Source organism: Salmo salar, chromosome ssa09 (genome assembly GCF_905237065.1).
Source record: "Salmo salar chromosome ssa09, Ssal_v3.1, whole genome shotgun sequence".
Classification (NCBI taxonomy): domain Eukaryota; kingdom Metazoa; phylum Chordata; class Actinopteri; order Salmoniformes; family Salmonidae; genus Salmo; species Salmo salar.
In genome coordinates this window covers 117,709,860-117,730,179 of record NC_059450.1, presented here as the reverse complement: position 1 = coordinate 117,730,179, position 20,320 = coordinate 117,709,860, and the positions used below count along the sequence as shown (strand labels likewise).

The window sequence follows — 20,320 nt, the reverse complement described above, 5'->3', positions numbered from 1 at the left end:
GACTTTTCAATATTACCCAACATGGGTTTTAAACTCACAACTTCTGGATTTGGGGTTTGCTGATCTTTGTGCTGCACTACAACGCCTGAAGAATATCCTAAACATTCATCACCAATAATATTGGTTTATTGGTTTATTAGCCCTAACCCTAACCCATTAGCTTTTGCCAAAGCAGCAGCTATTCTTCCTGTGGGCCATAAACATGACAAGTAACAAAACACTGATAGACAAGAATAGTCACACAAATAAAAAAAATACAACAATATTCTCCTGAGAACCCCCCCCCCCAAAAAAACAGTTTATATTTCTATTTTATTGTACGTGCAAGATTGTCCTCTGTAGTGGTCATTAGGACATAAATATGAACACATTTACATTATTGTCAATGGGTACAGTACGTGAAAAACATAGTTGCGGCATTGGGGTGTCCACTGCAGAGGACATTTATTGATTAACTCTTAGTTAGCTCTTATTTAATGTGAAAAAATATATACACTACTGTTCAAAAGTTTGGGGTCACTTAGAAATGTCCTTGTTTTTGAAAGAAAAGCACATTTTTTGTCCACTAAAATAACATCAAATTGATCAGAAATACAGTGTAGACATTGTTAATGTTGTAAATGACTATTGTAGCTGAAAACGGCTGATTTTGTATGGAATATCTACATAGGCATATTATCAGCAAGAGGCCCATTATCAGCAACCATCACTCCTGTGTTCCAATGGCACATTGTGTTAACTAATCCACGTTTATCATTTTAAAAGGCTAAATAATCATTAGAAAACCCTTTTGCAATTAAGTTAGGTCAGCTGATTAAAGAAGCAATAAAACTGGCCTTCTTAAGACTAGTATCTGGAGCATCAGCATTTGTGGGTTCGATTACAGGTTCAAAAGGGCCAGAAACAAAGAACTTTCTTCTGAAACTCATCAGTCTATTCTTGTTCTGAGAAATTAAGGCTATTCCATGTGAGAAATTGCCAAGAAGCTGAAGATCTCGTACAACGCTGTGTACTATTCCCTTCACAGAACAGTGTAAACTGGCTCTAACCATAATAGAAAGAGGAGTTGGAGGCCCCGGTGCACAACTGAGCAAGAGGACAAGTACATTAGAGTGTCTAGTTTCATGGCAGCTTCATTAAATAACCTGGGAACTAGACAAAAAACCAGGGAGGCATGACACACCGACCCAAGAACATCCTAAAAACATCCTCAGGGTTGTCCCCGGCACCAACCAGGAATTAGACAAAACCTCCAAGCGACCATGATACAACGTCCTGACCACTTTAGGCAACCATTTCGTGACATTCCGGGGACGTCCTAATGACTAATTTTTGTTTGCAGTGATGCCACGTCGGTGTGCTGCGGGCATTTGTCACTATAAATGAGTAGGTAATTGTCCCAGAGCTTGGATAAATCCACTTCGCAGGGCAAAAAATCCATCTCAAGTAATGACCTCAGTCTTATCAGCAAAGCCACTACCATATCTGATTGGTATAAAGGGCTCATTTCATTACACACAGTCCCAAAGTCCAATGCATACCATATAAAATCCAAATCAAATCAAATGTTATTGGTCATATACACATACAGTATTTAGCAGATGTTATTGCGTGTAGCGAAATGTTTGTGTTCCTAGCTCTACAGTGCAGTAGTATCTAAAAACAATTCACAACAATACACACACATCTAAAAGTAAAATAATGGAATTAAGAAATATATAAATATTACATTGCGCAATGTCGGAGTGGCATTGACTAAAATACAGTAGAATAGAATACTGTATATACATAAGAGATGAGTATAGTAGTATGTAAACATTATTTAAACATTATTAATTTAAGTGACTAGTGTTCCAGTGGCCAGTGATTCTAAGTCTATGTATATAGGACAGCAGCCTCTAAGGTGCAGGGTTGCGTAACCGGATGGAAGCCGTCTAGTGATGGCTATTTAACAGTGTGATGGCAGTAGAGATACAGTAGAAGCTGTTTTTCAGTCTATCGGTCCCATCTTTGATGCACCTGTACTGACCTCGCCTTCTGGATGATAGCGGGGTGAAATGGCCGTGGCTCGGGTGGTTGATGTCCTTGATGATCTTTTTGGCCTTCCTGTGACATCGGGTGCTGTAAGTGTCCTGGAGGGCAGGTAGTTTACCCCCGGTGATGCGGTGGGCAGACATAATATAATATATATATTATAGGAGCAGCATGCGGGATTACCTCACAGATGAGCAATTTCTCAGCCATTCCCAAGAAGAAGCCACAGTACTACTCTGTCTTCCAGATCGTCCCTGAAATTGGACCAACCAGTCAGCTACTACGTTTTTAAAGCCAAAGTCATGTCACATGTCACTTGCACATCCTCATCTGCACATCTATCACTCCAGTGTTAATTGCTAAATTGTAATTATTTCGCCACTATGGCCTATTTATTGCCTTATCTCCTTACTTCACTTGCACACACTGTATACAGATTTTTCTATTGTGTTATTGACTGTACGTTTGTTTATCCCATGTGTAACTCTGTGTTGTTGTTTTTGTCGCACTGCTTTGCTTTATCTTGGCCAGGTCTCAGTTGAAAATGAGAACTTGTTCTCAACTGGCCTACCTGGTTAAAAAAGGTGAAATAAAATTAAAAATAAAAAAAACTTTGAGAAAGTAAACCATTTCGGACATAACTTGTAGGACGCTGCATCGAAAGCAAGGTGAGCTCGAAAAAGGAATTGCTGAATCTAGGTTACCCTACTTCTCCCGCTATCCTTCCTTAACCACTATATGCAGTGCACCATACATTACAGCACATGTTTCTCAGCATAATGTGTTCATTCTTCCACATATGTGACTTGTTTCAGGAAACTAGGTGTATGTCTCATGTCACTACATCACAGGGGCAGAATTTGAACATAAACACGTTTCTTGGCAGAAATGCCTTCTGGGACATGTGAACTTTCATGTCCCTTAATAACAAACTTGTATTCCATCCATAAATATGAATACAATTGTTAAATTGCGAGCCTAGTTGGTTTAGCCACAGAAAAAGGCAGGAACCTTCCCACTAACCATGATTGGCTGAGATAATGTATGGGCTGGACATGCCCGGAGATGAGTTTGGATTGGTCTGCCATGTAGCAAGCTTCTGTCTATAAAGTCAGCTGTTCAGTATGTGTTGACAGGCCTTTCTACTGCGCCGTTTTTGAAAGATATAATGTTAGCCATCGATAACTACAAAAATGTTGCTACTTTTCTCAACAAAATTGATGCCCTGAATTTAGCAGGTTCTATCGACAGATCAGTTGGAAAAAGTAATGGGCTACTTTCTGCACACGCCACATTCAGTGTGAACTGGAGTGACTTGACAAAGCTGGCCAAACAAGATGCTGCTTCAAACAAAACAGAGTTAAATGGTTCCAGTCTGCCGTGAAGCGTTCATCTATATGGGCAAGAGTCTAGCTACATTTTCCAGATTTAAGTTTCTAATTTTGTCATGAAGTCATTTATATTGCAAGTTAACGCATATTGTTAGCTAGTTAACTAGTTTGTTAGCTTTAGCTACCTGCAGATTCATACTAGAGCTTTGACAATGTTTGTATTGGTAGTAGTATGAGTTGGGGTTATGCCGGTTCTTTATTTAGCTAGCTACCAAGCTAGCTACATGTCTAAAGAAAAGACTCCACTTCGGCCGGATTATTACATGACCCATCAAATTAGCAGGTGTGTCTGGGGGTGATTACGGGCCATCGATTCTATTTCATGACATGTGCACATGTCTAGACAATAGTGACCCATTCACTATTGGTGGTTATAGCATTTCCTTCATATGACCCATCAATTTAGACAAGTGTGCCGGGTAAGCATCATCTAATAACGATAAAATATTTTTTTCTGGACACTTTGTGTTTTTGATATTGCTCCTATGCAAATACTATCACTGTACTGTTTCCACCTTCTGTATCCCGTGCATGTGACAAATAAACTTTTATTTTATTTGATATAGTGTGCATTTACCACATGGCCTCACATGTGAATCTTTAAAGAGATGGATGGGACAAAGGCCTAAGAGGGTGTGAACGATGCTGAACGGGTGTAGACAAAGAAGAGCTCTCCAGTAGGTTTACTAAAACATTCAAGACCCATTTTCTCAAAAGTGAGGTTACAAGTTGATCAACTTTCAAAGCAGAATTACTTTCCAATTGTTCCTCAACTACAGTATGTGATATCCTGTTGGGGGTAGGGGGCAGTATTTGCACGGCCGGATAAAAAAACGTACCCGATTTAATCTGGTTATTACTACTGCCCTGAAACTAGAATATGCATATAATTATTGGCTTTGGATAGAAAACACCCTAAAGTTTCTAAAACTGTTTGAATGGTGTCTGTGAGTATAACAGAACTCATATGGCAGGCAAAAACCTGAGAAGATTCCTTACAGGAAGTGGCCTGTCTGACAACTTCTTGGGCTTCTTGACTCTCTTTATTGAAAACTGAGGATCTCTGCTGTAACGTGACACTTCCTACGGCTGCCATAGGCTCTCAGAAGGCGGGAAAAAGCTGAATGATGTCTTTGCAGCCCCTGGCTGAAAAACATTAGCGCCTTTGGTAAGTGGTCGATCAGAGTACAATGAGACTGAGGCGCGTGCACGAGGCGACCCCAAGTTTTTATTTTCTCTGTCTTTGAACTAAAACAGGGTTTCCCGGTCAGAATATTATCGCTTTTTTTTACAAGAAAAATTGCATAAAAATTGATTTTAAACAGCGGTTGACATGCTTCGAAGTACGGTAATGGAATATTTAGAATTTTTTTGTCACGAAACGCGTCGGGCGTGTCACCCTTCTTTACCTTTCGGATAGTGTCTTGAACGCATGAACAAAACAGAGGATATTTGAACATAACTATGGATTATTTTGAACCAAACCAACATTTGTTATTGAAGTAGAAGTCCTGGGAGTGCATTCTGACGAAGAACAGCAAAGGTAATCACATTTTTCTTATAGTAAATCTGACTTTGGTGAGGGCTAAACTTGGTGGGTGTCTAAATAGCTAGCCCGTGATGGCTGGGCTATCTATTCAGAATATTGCAAAATGTGCTTTCACCGAAATCCTATTTTAAAATCGGACATAGCGATTGCATAAAGGAGGTCTGTATCTATAATTCTTAAAATAATTGTTATGTTTTTTGTGAACGTTTATCGTGAGTAATTTAGTAAATTCACCGGAAGTTTTCGGTGGGTATGCTAGTTCTGAACGTCACATGCTAATGTAAAAAGCTGGTTTTTGATATAAATATGAACTTGATTGAACAAAACATGCATGTATTGTATAACATAATGTCCTAGGATTGTCATCTGATGAAGATCATCAAAGGTTAGTGCTGCATTTAGCTGTGGTTTGGGTTTATGTGACATTATATGCTAGCTTGAAAAATGGGTGTCTGATTATTTCTGGCTGGGTACTCTGCTGACATAATCTAATGTTTTGCTTTCGTTGTAAAGCCTTTTTGAAATCGGACAGTGTGGTTAGATTAACGAGAGTCTTGTCTTTAAAATGGTGTAAAATAGTCATATGTTTGAGAAATTGAAGTAATAGCATTTCTAAGGTATTTGAATAACGCGCCACGGGATTCCACTGGCTGTTGAGTAGGTGGGACGATTCCTACCCTAGAGAGGATATAGCATTTTCTAGCCCTTGAGTCATACTTTTATTGAATGCAAAAAACACATTTTAAAATTTTGCTACTTAAGACCGAGTCGAGGTGGTCGGTCACATATAGTATGCCTCAACATATACAGAATTAGGTAAAACTGCTTAACTTCTTCAGTACAGCGAATCAATCACCATTTGTCCCCCTTTCTCTCTCTCTTTCCTTCTTCCATTTTCTACTTAGCCCACATGAATATAAAGTGTGTGTTCATTGACTCGCGTTCGTTGCGCATGAGTCGTCTCACACTCCTTGCAATTTTTGTGGCTGATGGCGATGGGGTTGATGAGCAATGGGGACGTTAGAGAGGGGGTGGGAGTGTTGACAGCTCTGACACTAGGAACAATGAAAGCAAACAAGAGAGGATGAAACAAAAATGATGCCGCCTGTCAGCCAGCAATAACATTGAGTCTCTTAATAATCTGATTGAATGTGTTACTTACCTCTTGAAAGGGAAACAAAAGTGGAACCTTCCGAGACAGGGTGGTGGTGGGGGGGTGATGAGAAGGAGAGATTGAGTTGCTTTCGAAAAGGAGATGGAGAAAACAAGGGATGGGAGAAATGGAGAAGGCAGAAGGAGGAACATGGTGGTGTTGAAATGCTACAGTCAAAGTTTTTATTCCAAATAGCCTCCCTCTGCAGTTCCTTGGTGGAGGGCTTTGCAGAGCTGAGATGTAGCCGTGACAATGAGAGCTACTAGGATTGCTTTTCATTTGATGGTACATGGGAATTGATTTTTACTGGGGAGGGGTTTTGGGGGTATATGGAGCTAAATCTTTGACCAAAGCTTTGGCAGAAAGTCTTGCGATTTGCAAGGGTAGATCGAACACTTGTCATGTATGTAGTGCAATACACACACATGTAAATGCTGGATGATTCATGTTCCATGATAGGTGACCTACTGTAGTAGTAACTCATTTAATTAAGAGTAGACAAATGGCAAATAGTATGAGATACTCAATATAACATCTGAATGATTACTCTGATTGTGCTATTCTAACCCCTCTGCGTGTCTCCACAGCCGTGGTACGCCCCACATCGATGTGTGTTATCGACTCCCCATGTGCAAGCATCTCAAGAGTGAGTAGTTACTCCACAACAGGTAACATAACTACTGAATATCTGAGTGGCTCAGTTGGTAGAGCATGGTGTTTGCAACGCCAGCATGTTGTGTGCAGGGTTGTGTGTTCGATTCCCATGGGGGGACCAGTACAAATAATTTTTTTAAATATTTTTTTAAACGCATGAAATAAAAGGAAATGTATGCGTTCACTACTGTAAGTCGCTCTGGATAAGAGCATCTGCTAAATGACTAAAATGTAAATGTAAAATGAATATCAACCTGCAGAGACATCTCCTCCAGAGTTCCAACTCCATTGCGTCTAAAGGGCAGCCTGACTTCTGAAAACATTTTGCAGGGTGGCCTACATAGCTCTATCTGTGTGCTGTGTGCGGCTGCTGCTGGGCAGGGGGAAACCATTTTCCTCAGCTTCCAGTGCATGATGGGAAACAGTGGTTGGTGCCAGACAGTGTCAGGGCCCAGTAGGAATCTAATCACCCCAGTCTCAGCAGGGAGCTCAGCCACCACAGCCACTCTGGATGGACTCAGGCTGCAGGTAGTATGAGCCTGCTTCACCCCACCCACCAACTGATCAATGAGTGCTAAGGTTCAGAAAAGAGAAGGAGAGAAAGAGTGTGTGCATGCGTACGTATTTGTGTGTGCCATTGTGTGTGTATGGGAGACATGGGAGCGCAAGGCTGAGCTGAAAGGATGGGCAGAAGGAGGACATGGGAAATGGGAGTGTGAGGTTTTCTAAATATATTTGCTATCAGGTATTGATCAGATGATCAATTGAAGCAATTAATGGTTGAAACAAGTTTGCTGAGCCACCGTTACTCTCTCCTTACAGCACTCAACCCACAATGCATTGCAGAGCCTCATATGAAAAATTAATGAGGATCCCTTTCATGGGGAATACATCAAGTGCAGAATTACAAGAGGGATGGAGCTCTCACACTCCAAAGACTCAAGGCTCACACCTACTGATTATTTTGTGTTCTCTCTGACACATGGATTACTCCATGGCCCAAATAGAAAAATAGGGCTAGGAGAAGTCATATGCTGTATCTGTGAGAGGTAGGGTGAGAAAGAGAGAGGTAAGAGAGGTAGGTAGAGATAGTGAGAGATAGAGAATGAGAGACAGGTAGATAGACAGGAAGAAAGAGAGAAAGGAAGTGTGTGTGTGTGGGTGCGTACCTGCATGCATGTGTGCTACTCTCTTTTCAGTTCATCCCTTTTTTATTAGATTTAACAAGAGGATGTAGAAAAAAAGCTGATTTTAATTACCCTGGGCATATTTCACTGGACCGCTGTTCAGAGAGGTATTAAAATGATCCACAGTTAATAATTTTTTTTTTGTGCCTTTATTTAACTAGACAAGTCAGTTAAGAACAAATTCTTATTTACAATGAAGGCCTACAGTAAATAGCCAACAGAGTAAATTGATATGTAAGATATTAAATCAATGATAATTTCATAGTGGGCACATTACATGTGAAATTGCTGTAGTGCAAGTCTGCTAGCTAGATTAATAAGATTCCATTTTTTACATGTGGGATAAAGTGTCATTTACACTTTAATGCGGCAAAACCCAGAGCTTTGGCAACGAATCTTCCCTCTTTTTATCCAATACACTTTATCCTTTTGTATTGGATTTTAAATTATCTGAGAATCTCAAGAACGGGGCGGTTATCAGTCCTTTTCGCCCGTCGAAAAAAGTGGAGACACAAATTAGTGATTAGCACTTGAAAGGCTGCGGGTCATATCAAAGTGCTGACAAAGTGAAGTTAGAAAATTCATGTTTTTTGAGATCAGAGCGAGAAGCTCAGAATCCTCATTCACTCTCTCTCCTGTCCTCAATCTCAGGCTATTTGAGTGCATTGCGCCTTCGGATATTGAAGCACGAATGAGCAATGGATATGCCATTTCCTTGTCACCAAGATGAGATTGAAAACTGCATTCTGACACACGCAGGAAAAATATGAAGCACTCTGAAGCAAAACTAGAATGATGTGATTGGAACTAACATTAAATTCAAATGTGATCAGAATTTTGTGGAAAAGAGATCCATTTACTATGATACTGTTCTTGCCGTAAAATTACAAAATCGCCCTCTAGTGGCGGAATGTTGGGTGGAATGTTAATCATATTTTTCATAATTGAATAATTAACCCTTTGACTCGTACGGACACACGGGTGTGATCATTCTACAGTGGTCCCTGCAGCGTACTTATTTAGAACGTCCAGTTACGATTGACGCAACAGTCAGTGTTTGAGCTGGCCAAACTGTTTTCACAGAAACGTATTGCACAAACACAGTCTTTACAAGGTTATGTCCTTAATGTAAGCAGTTTAGTTTTGGATGCAATATTCAGACATTCACAGAAATAGCAACAGCATAGCACAATTCTCATCCATAGCGGATAATGTAGGCTACATTAGTTGTAGCACTAACTGGGGAAAGAGTGACACAAACGGTCAACTCTCAGCTGACAGAAACCATAATATGAATTAGCTAATAGCAATTGCTATTTAAAATTCATCACCACAGATCCCCAAAAAATTGTGAAACACTTTAGAAAAATCTGAAGTAATCCGATGATGGGTGGTTTGTTCTCGCCGCCATGTTTGTTTTTTCTCGTCAACCAAAGCTGAGGTTACAAGATGAGTTGGGTCTGTTTGTGTATGGATGTTGAAAGGGGTGTGTCATCTACCATCATTCACTTCCCTTATTCACTTCCGGATGTTTAATTGAAAGACGAGTGAACCATCCCTTCACCTCGTTTTGTTATAATATCTTTGGACAGACATTTACGTCACAACCGGAATGCATTGTATGATGTCAACAAACATGGCGCCACACACAGCTGGCAAATAGCTTCGCATTAGCTCATCACAATCAGTACAACCTTCAAAAAAGTATAATTTGTGTCTATGACAATCTATGCAAGAATCGCAATACATGATTTGTCACCAGTACTTGAAAACATGAATAAAACTGTAAATACATTATGCTCCATACATACATATGGTGTGTTACAGTAGAAATGACATCACAACATACAGAAAATATGATGATAGCTTAATAAGACACTTACTGTCACAGGAACACACACCAAAGTTATTATTAGTAGTTTGGGTGCAAGCCGTAAAATGTTCCAGGGAGGAAAAAGTTTGTGCTTGGGCTCTCGACGAAGATAAAAAAGATTGCCCTGCTCAGTAATGCCTCAATGTAAATTGTCCGCAACAGTGAAATGGGATACCTCAATGTTAATTAACGAGGAAGCCGAACACACCTCAATTCAAACTGTTGTTAGAAAATCAAACTCAAATTGACAAGTTGAAACATAGCCTATAGATAATTAGCAGGCGGCGTGAATTTGCTTGAGGGCGGCGTGGGTTAACTGTCCAGTTGCGTAACAATCACACTTTGGAACGGTGAGTGCATTCTGCGATCACACACACATAACAACAAACAAAAACTCATGCTGGGATGACCATGAGAAATATTTGGAACTCACACGTGAAAAGGTTAATAAACATTCCTTCAAAGAAACAATTTTGAAGCAAAATCAAAATTGAACACTTTTCAATGTTATATCTGACATGGTACAGGTGTCTTCTTTTTTAAGCCCATAACCATGTGTGTGAGGTGTGTACTTTTTTACAAAGTAGACTTGTTTAAGACTACCAAGAAACAACCTGATTTAGCCCACTGCAGTAAAAGGTTAATGAAATAAGGGAGAAGCACAAGATCTAAGGCATGAATAGAACCTTGGGGTCCAGAGATGGGCACATTAGCAAGAAAGCTAGCTCCCTTGGGGGAGCTGTAATTGTGCTTATCAACGCCACAGTCATTACAATACAATGGGGTAAGTGTGTAATGTTAACGCAGCATGAAAACTAAACCATCTTTGGTTAATATGCTGCTGTAGCTGGCAAACAACACACATCCACGTGCATGTACATATGCATACACACGTGAGAAATTCAATAATCCAGTTGTCTTTAGAAGGTCTAATATATTTTGAGGCTGTGCTCCATGGCTAATTGCTTCTCTTTCCAGGTGTCTGCACCTACATGACCAGGCTACTGTGCTGTTAAACAGGCTCGTTAAAACCTCATGTAGTACCAAGCCTCTCTCCACCCGGACGTGATCGCCTTCGGCTGCTCATCTCGAGACCTTAGACCTACATACAGTATGCAGAGGCAGGCATGGCTACTGGAGGTGTGCACTCCTCTCGCACGGGACACTCATTCATGTTCTATTCGTCTGAGAACAAATTTGTTCGCAGACGCACAACAAATCCTGGCCATGGTTACAAACAGTCAAAGCAAACATATTACACATAAGAAAACACAGTGGTGAGGTAGAACAACAGGGATTAAATAATGCAGGGTACTACAGCGCTCCTCTACTGTCCACAATGGATGCGGTACCTCTCCATTTTCATAGCTACAAATTGATGAAAGCCATTGATTGAAAGATGAGTCAATTTGCCTAGCTAGTGTCTTAGACTGGAACTATACTGCAGCATTAAGGATCTGTATATTGCACCTGCAGCTATAGTCTCTAGACTAGTCTGTGTTGGTGGGTCTAGCTGGTCTGCGGTGGTTGAGAACGGAAGCATCAATCGTCTATAGGGCCCCATCATGGCCCCATCATCCTCCAACTAGGCCGACACTGGGTGACACCGCAGGGACCCCCCTGCCTTGACCCCGGCGAGCACTTGTTTCCTCTACCGTTGACCTGGCTCTGAGTGGGTGGGTGGAGCATGGAGAGCCAAGCAGCGTTGGACTAAGTGCACAGTAGAAAATTGATGATCGAGGAAGCACAGGAGAGGAATACTTATTGCTTACAGTACATGCAGGGTCAATTTTGTTACCCTCCACTCACAGACACATTGAAAAAAGATAATCTCACTCATTACACATTGTTGATCTTGCATCGATCAACTAACTGCGTGATCCCAAAAAAGACAAAAGCAGTTTAGATTGAATTGCATATCAGCCTTTCATCAAGCAACCAGTAGGGACTTGACTTATTCATGTATTTCCATGAACTATTTATGAATCATTTTTATTGGATAACAAGGCTGTTAGCCAACAATAAAGGCAGACAGCTCAAGAAACTATTATCCCCCACTTTAATCTCCCCTCTGAAGTTCTCTATTGCCTCTGGTGGAAATATGATCCGGGGTGTTGCGCCAGCTGTCGTGATTTACGAGCTGGAGGGAAAGGTAATCATGACCTCTCATTCACACTCAGTGTCTTTTCTCACCCAGTGTCTTTTCTCCTTGCTGATTACTCTCTGATGTACAATGACAGCCATGATGGTCTTATTGTTTTGATTTCTTGCCATTGAGTATCTCCTTTAACCAGGGGTGACCGACCTATCATTGCATTCATCCTTAGAACAACATATTTACAGAGCTGGATATTTTCACTGTTGCCAGCTCATATCATCACAAGCACAGCCTTGTAATGGATGCGGCAACATTATTTTCTGTAATGATGTCAACCATGGCCTATTTCAGAATCCATAAAACTAAGCTTGTCGGCTCCAGTCACTGACTAATGTGGGTCGTAACCTACGCTACGTGAGAGTATGGGTGTGTGCATATTGAAGCTCAGAGGAATGTTGGTGTTAAAAAAAGCTCAGTCCCACTTTAAACAAACAACTACTGAATGTGTTAAGGTTTTGGAGCAGGAGCTATTATGTCACACTTTATACAGCATGACAAACATACATTATTTGTGAAGAATATGTCATGAATAATGCTCTTTAAAGCATTTATAACTACTTGTTTGTTTAAATGCTCCAACCTCTCCAATAATGTACATTAAGGGGAAAGAAAGAGGGAAAGAGAAGAGGAGGACGAAGAGGAGGAGGATATTCAAGGTGAAAGTGATGGCTGAGCTTGGGGTGAAAGTGGGACCAATGGCGGAGGAGACTACTGAGGGTCAATGGGCAGCTAGATCACAACAGAACAGCCAGCAGCCCTGAGGAGGTATTGAGGGCCTGCCAGCTCACTGAAAAGGGCAAGCAAGGCCTCACTGCACGTGGATCAAACCAACATCAAATGGGGATTTAGGACCAAAGCTCAGGTGGTGCTGGCCACACACCTTAATTCACACAGAGGGACGTATGATTGTAGACCTTCTGATGGACAGAGAGATCAACTAATCCAAAAGGTGTACCAATTCCAGGACATCCTGAATATCTGTGAGTAAGCCTTTGTTTGAAAACAAAACAATTTACATATTGTATAATTTCATTATACATGTGTTATGTAATGTATTGCCATTATGCAATTAAAGGCCACCACTCTAACCAATGATGAGGCAAACATAAATTTCACTGAACTAACAATGATATGGAAACTTATCATGGCTTGATCATACAGTCCCTACCCTATCTTTTCCCATCTGCATTGGTATTTCCAGCAAATTAACCCCACACACATCATTACTTGTCACACCCTGATCCGTTTCACCTGTCCTTGTCTCCATCCCCCTCCAGGTGTCGCCCATCTTCCCCATTATCCCCTGTGTATTTATACCTGTGTTCTCTGTCTGTTGCCAGTTTGTCTTGTTTGTTCAAGCCTACCAGTGTTTTGTCTCAGCTCCTGTTTTTCCCCTAGTCTCTTTTTCTCGTCCTCCTGGTTTTTGACCTTTGCCTGTCCTGGACGTGTGCCTGCCCGCCTGACCACTCACTGCCTGTCTCTGACCCAGAGCCTGCCTGCCGTCCTGTACCTTTGTGTCACATCCTGACCAGTAAAGGGGGTTATTTGTTATTGTAGTTTGGTCAGGGCGTGGCAGGGGGTGTTTGTTTTATGTGTTTCAGGGTTTATGTTCTATGTTAGTTAGTATATTTCTATGTTTGTTCTAGTATGTCTATTTCTATGTTTAAGTTTCTTGGGTTGACCTTCAATTGGAGTCAGCTGTTCCTCGTTGAAGGTCCTATATAGTAGGGGTGTTTTTTCCTGTGTTTTGTGGGTGGTTGTTTCCTGTTTTGTGTATGTTGCACCTGACGGGACTGTTTACGGTCGTTTTGTTGTTTGAGAGTTAAATAAAAGTGAATATGAGCACGTCACACGCCGCGTCTTGGTCCCCATTAGACGACCCTCGTTACAGAACCACCCACCATGACTGGATCAAGCGGCGTGCCCGGGCAGAGATGGATACCTGGTCGGTATTGGAATGGATGGGGAGGAGAAACTGGACTTGGGGGCAAGTTATTGAACGATATTGGAGCCTACCAGGGAAGAACGAGAGACAGCCCCAAACATTTTTTTGTGGGGGGGGGCACACGGGTAGTTTGGCTGGGCCAGGGGTAAGCCCTGAGCAAACTCACCATGCTTATTGTGTCGAGCATGTGCCTGCTTCTCGCACTCTCTCTCCGGTAAGCCTCCACAGTCCAGTACGTCCTGCTCCTCGCACTAGCCCTGAGGTGCGTGTTACTAGGCTGGCGCCTCCTAAGCCAACCCCACGCACCAGGCCTTTAGTGCGCCTGCCCAGTCCAGTACGTCATGTTCCTGCTCCTCACACTAGCCCTGTGGTGCGAGTCACTAGTCTGGCGCCTCCAAAGCCAGTCCCACGCATCAGGCCTTTAGTGCGCAGTCCCCGTCTAGAGCTTCCGGCGACAGTGCCCTGTCTAGAGCTTCCAGCGACAGTGCCCTGTCTAGAGCTTCCGGCGACAGTGCCCCGTCTAGAGCTTCCGGCGACAGTGCCCCGTCTAGAGCTTCCGGCGACAGTGCCCCGTCTAGAGCTTCCGGCGACAGTTCCCCATCCAGTGCTTCCGGCAACGTCCTACAGTCCGGAACCGACAGAGACGGCCCACAGTCCAGAACCGACAGACGGCCCACAGTCCGGAACCGACAGAGACGGCCCACAGTCCGGAACCGACAGAGACGGCCCACAGTCCGGGGCTGCGCCAGTCCGGCGCTGCCAGAGTCGCCCGCCAGTCCGGCGCAGCCAGAGTCGCCTCTCAGCCCGGCGCCTTCAGCGGTGGGCTACAGCCCTGAGCCTTTAGCAGGGGTGGACAGGTTAGAGTGGGGATTAAGCCCGGAGCCAGAGCCACCTCCGTGGGGGGAGGTTTGGGAAGGGGGGGTCTAGCACAGGAACCGTCGGTGACGGTGGCCACCCTCCCTTCCCTCCCTTTATTTGGGGTTAATTAAAAAAAAAAAAAAAATTGAGGTGCATACGGGGTCTGCACCTTTTTGGGGGGGGTACTGTTACGTCCTGACCAGTAAAGAGGGTTATTTGTTATTGTAGTTTGGTCAGGGCGTGGCAGGGGGTGTTTGTTTGTTTGTTTTATGTGTTTCGGGGTTTTTGGGTTTATGTTCTATGTTAGAATATTTCTATGTTTGTTCTAGTATGTCTATTTCTATGTTTAAGTTTCTTGGGTTGACCTTCAATTGGAGGCAGCTGTTCCTCGTTGCCTCTAATTGAAGGTCCTATTTAGTATGGGTGTTTTTTCCTGTGTTTTGTGGGTGGTTGTTTCCTGTATGTTGCACCTGACGGGACTGTTTACGGTCATTTTGTTGTTTGCGAGTTAAATAAAAGTGAATATGAGCACGTCACACGCCGCGTCTTGGTCCCCATTAGACGACCCTCGTTACACTTTGCTCCACCTCTGTATTACCGACCTCTGCCTGACCTGAGCCTGCCTGCCGTCCTGTACCTTGGCCTCTGTTCTGGATTATTGACCCCTGCCTACCTTGACCTGTCGTTTGCCTGCCCCTGTGGTTATAATAAACATTGTTACTTCACACAGTCTGCACTTGGGTCTTACCTTAATTCCTGATAATTACTAGTTAATGACCTCATGCTTATGCATGTATAGCTTTTATAGGGCAGCAGGTAGCCTAGCGTTTTAGTGCATAGGGCCAGAAACTGAAAGGTTGCTAGTTCAAATAGCTGAGCTGACAAAGTAAAAATCTGTTGATGTGCCCTTGAGCAAGGCACTTAACCCTAATTTGCTCCAGGGGTGCCATACTACTATGGCTGTAAAACATCATGTTTCGATGCACCTATCAAGTGTGTGACAATAAAACATTTTATTTTTTTTATGTATCAAATTGTGTATGAGCTCATGCTTGCAAGCTGTTGAGTTTGGTTTATGCATTAATTTCATGCCTATTGCGGATGGGAAATGTCACCCTTCTACATGAGTTCTGCCCACATCTGAAGTTCATCAACCCGATTAGGCTACTGACTGAAGCATACACATTTTCCCTATAACAGTTGCAAAAGAGGATTACACTTGCCCAAAACAATGAGAAAACAAACCCCAGCCAATTACAACAGGACAGTATGGGCTGCAGCCGCAATGCTGTAGATTTGTGGTTCACACAGTCTATTTTTATCTTAATGCTGACAGCAACCACGCCACTGTTCACACAACGGTGATTGAGATAATTGGGTGCCATTTATCCACGGTCACTCTCAAAGCCTTAGACATTTTCCCCCATGATGTCTTATGGTGCAATGATGGTAGCAACGGTATGCATTCTATCCCTTTTCTCCCCTTGTAATTCCCCTTTTCTAATCTATATAGTGCCCCAGCATGGGGTACCTGTTTACAGGAGTTGAATCAGAGGGCGATATTTACACACCCTGAAAGCAGGGAAGAGACTGCAATGAGTGAGTGTGTCTATTTCAGGTTTATTTCCATGCGGGGTAGTTCAGACAAGTTATTTAACATGTGCCAAGTCTTCAGCTTTGATGGAAAGAAGGGAAGGCTGGGAGTTAAAGTAAAAACTCCCTTGAGCTATCGCTGTGTGTGTATTGTGTTTGACTGACCATGATGGACCGCAAAAAGGCTAAATCTATAAGGGATTCACCTTACCAACCTAGCTGTTCTAAATAATTCCCTGCATGGGTAATTCACAATAATACACCTACATTGTAATAAAACCACCCTAAACCAACAGCAAGTCTCAGTTTGTATTCCATTGTGTGACTACAGGTGAAATTCATTCAGGTAGCGCATGGAGAGAGTTGCTTGCTGGATGCCAGACTCTATGGATCAAAGCAGGCTGTAACAGTGAAGCTAATCCACTACAACCTGACCTGCCTCACAAAAGCGCAAGACTAGGCCCTGTTAGGTCCCTACCTACCCACTAACTCCATCTTCACAGCTGTCTCGAATGTTAACAGACACAATAGGACTGCACAGCCCACACTTAACACAATGTGGGATAGTCAAGGGCATGAACCGTTGCTGAGCTGGGCTGGGGAGGCGTGGTCTTGACTGGGGAGGGAATGAAGAGAGAGAGCGGATCCATATGCCTCAGGGTGTCTATTCCACCATAATGGGCAACTCTGTTCTAATTCTCACCCTACTGACAGAGAGCCCGCTCTGGGCAGGCACAGAACACCAGACAGCCTGGAGTAGCCAGGTACAAATGCATTTTTGTTAGCACCAGCCGTGTCCACCTAATCCCACCCATGGGCTATGAGTTGGAACTCACACACACAAACACACACATACACACACACACACACTGCTAGGAAGGTGTCAACATGCTTTTTCTGAGCTACAGCAGTACATAAAATATAACCTAGACACACACACACACACACACACACACACACACACACACACACACACACACACACACACACACACACACACACACACACACACACACACACACACACACACACACAGGCACTCTCATGACAATGGTTCAGCCTTCATCCTGCGCAGTCCCTCCCCAAGGAGGCACAAACTCTAACACCAGGCAGCAAAGTGGTCTTCAGCTATTGACTGGTCAATAAAGTCATTTGGCCTTTTTATGAGGTTTAAAATGAAAATTGCTAAAATCTATCTTGTGTCTATTAGTCTACAGGGCCTGAATATTATTGAGAGCTTTTCATATTCAGCTCACCAATAGTCATCCTCTATGCGAAATACAAACCTATCCATATTTGGCACCAGAATAGGCTATCACAGGTGCTGGCTGACCTAGAGGCAAGGCTGTCACAATGGAAACGAAAATGCTAATTGGTGCACATTAGAGACACGTCATATTTCAAAAAGGCTATCAGAATTGTGTCAGATATGACCTTCAAATCAAATGACGCCCTAATCGCTGATGCCTGAAGATTAGTGATTTAGCTGAGATAGAAGTGCACTCACTACATTTCGTACATGAGAGTATGTAGGCTAGGTGCTGAGTGGTTTTTTTGTCTGTGTGTGAGGCCGTCTCTGTGAGAATAAGTGTGTGGGTGTGAAGTGCGAGTGATATAAAGTAGAGCACCTTGTAATGCTCCATATGACCGTTATCGAGGCAGACACATCGCCTGAGTCACAGTTATATATTATCTATCGTTTGTTTTTGCAGCAGATAACTAATATATTCATGACTATTCATTTGATCATGATGCAGCGTAAAATACATAATGACCTCTGGCTCTCAAAACGGTAAAGTTTCAAGGATACCGTTTCGGGAGCTGTCTATTGCACCGAGAGTCTCATACAGCCAATTCGTCAGGAACTCATTGCTAACGTTGGAGAGCTGTCCATGGTGCTGAAAAGTCTCACCCAGCCACATCTGCCAGCGAGAACAGTACTAGTTCTGATTTCAGTGTAGTCTACCTTACCAACCACATTCCTTGCTGTTTCTTTCGCCCCTATATAGCTAGTCACTGCAAGGACAAAAGCAATTTAAACATACATAAAATGTGTCCTCATTCCAACAGAGCTAACGCATTCCAATGCGGTCAGGATTGCAGGAAGCTCTGGCAACCACAAAGCACACAATTTCGTAAATGACACCAATTAGGCCTAAACATGTTTTAGTGTTTCACTCATTTCTGTACATCATTGAGACACTGCATAAAATACCTTGCTTTGATAACGTAAATATGCTTACAAAACATAAATTCACATGTTCGTGCAATATTAGCTAGAATGGAAAACATACTCATTCGTGCACAAATATACTATATTTAATCAAATGGACGTCAAATATTAGAATGCATGTTGGCACAAGGATGGCGGTCCATGCTATCATCAGTAGTGCATGCCGGTAATTCTTCAACTAATAAAAATGCAGCAATGTTCAGGGCTGTTCTCATGCGAAATTGCATTCCAAGTCGCAGAAACCGCCATTTCATTTTCGAACACGTTTACATGATTAATACGTTATCAATTAGCCTACCTTTTTGGTTTGAGCCCTCTCTCCAGTCCCTCAAAGTCGAAAGATCCCGCTCTCGAACGCACGGTGCCTGGCGATTAGCGTCCAACTTTGCACTTCTGTCCCCACACGGATGGATCCGTTCCTGCCCGGGGTGATACAGAGACGGCGTAGGGTTGCTCTATAGCAACGCCAGTCGGGCAGCGCAGGGAAATTTCTGAACGCGAAAAGACGCACACCCAGACAGGAGACAAGCTTCAGGTACCACCACCGGCCACAGGTATAGCAAACACACGCTGGAAAACGCACAGGAATAACAAAGATATAATAGTGTAAAGTTACTACTATAAGGGGGTTTTAGTCAATCGATTCGGTTTCATCTGTGCTGGGTAGCAATGCCTCTTCGCACCTCGGTTGCAGTGCAAAATGTCCTTGACTAACATGCTGATCACATTTATCCAATGGTTCCTGGCACAACGTTCTTTGAAACGTGTTGTCCGTTCTCCCCCAAAATCAAAGAAAACATACAATTGTTAGAAACACACTCCAGTGAATTGAAACGGACGGTACCGTTATCCAAAAACAATCACTCATGCATTTTGGAGAAAAATTATGCAGCAACCTTGAACTTTGTCCAAAATACAAGGTGCAGGCGTGTCCAGCGTTTCTCCAAAATCCATAGCTGGGTTCCAACAACCTCATACAAAGCCAACACTTAAAAAAAAAAAATCCAGTGAAAGTAAAACAACCTATAGGAATTTGCTATATCAAGGAATTACATCGCTGTCACCTGATATACGTCTCAATGAGGTTATTGGGCGAATAACAAATGACCGTGAATGATTTACACAACAATTCTGTGGATCACCCCTAGGTGAGCGAGCGGGTGGGGTGAGATGCAATCTCAACTCCGGACTTGCAGCGGCACGCCCAGTCCGATGTCTTTCCTCCTCATTCCCACCATCGAGTACTTTCCGCGTCTCTCCTTGTGGGCCTACTTGCTGACCAAGTAAGTAGCTTTCAGAGAGAAACCTATCTTATTCACTTCCATGTCTTCAAGTCAAACCGTGAATTTAGTTAAAATGAGCTGGTGTGGAGGTGTTGCATTGTGCCTCGTTGGGAATACCATGTAGGCTAATGGTTTTCACTAAAACATGAGATGCAGAGAGGGAGGGGAACTGAGCTGTGCACGAGAGGGAGGGAGCGATGCACTCACTGGTGGCAATGCACTTGTGAATTTAAATGAGATACGCGCTTGTGAATTTAAATGTAATGAATTCAGCATTTTCAGCATGTGTAGCCTAATAATAATAATGTCAGTCCCTCATGATTGTAAATCCTAATGTTTCCTTGGTCCTTGTAGGCCTACATGGACCTCCCTTAGATTGAATGCTGATTATTGTGCCCAGGCTGTCATC

At 42.8% G+C, this 20,320-nt stretch overlaps 1 long non-coding RNA gene across 1 annotated transcript in view; it reads right to left on the bottom strand.

Annotated features, from left to right (window-relative positions):
* Window positions 1–20,040, bottom strand: part of LOC123723808 (uncharacterized) — a 140,571-nt gene extending 120,531 nt beyond the window's left edge. Inside the window, exon 1 of the long non-coding RNA XR_006771131.1 lies at window positions 18,927–20,040. This is a non-coding gene — a long non-coding RNA (uncharacterized lncRNA). The remainder of the gene's footprint in view (window positions 1–18,926) is intronic.
* Window positions 20,041–20,320: the final 280 nt, after the last annotated feature.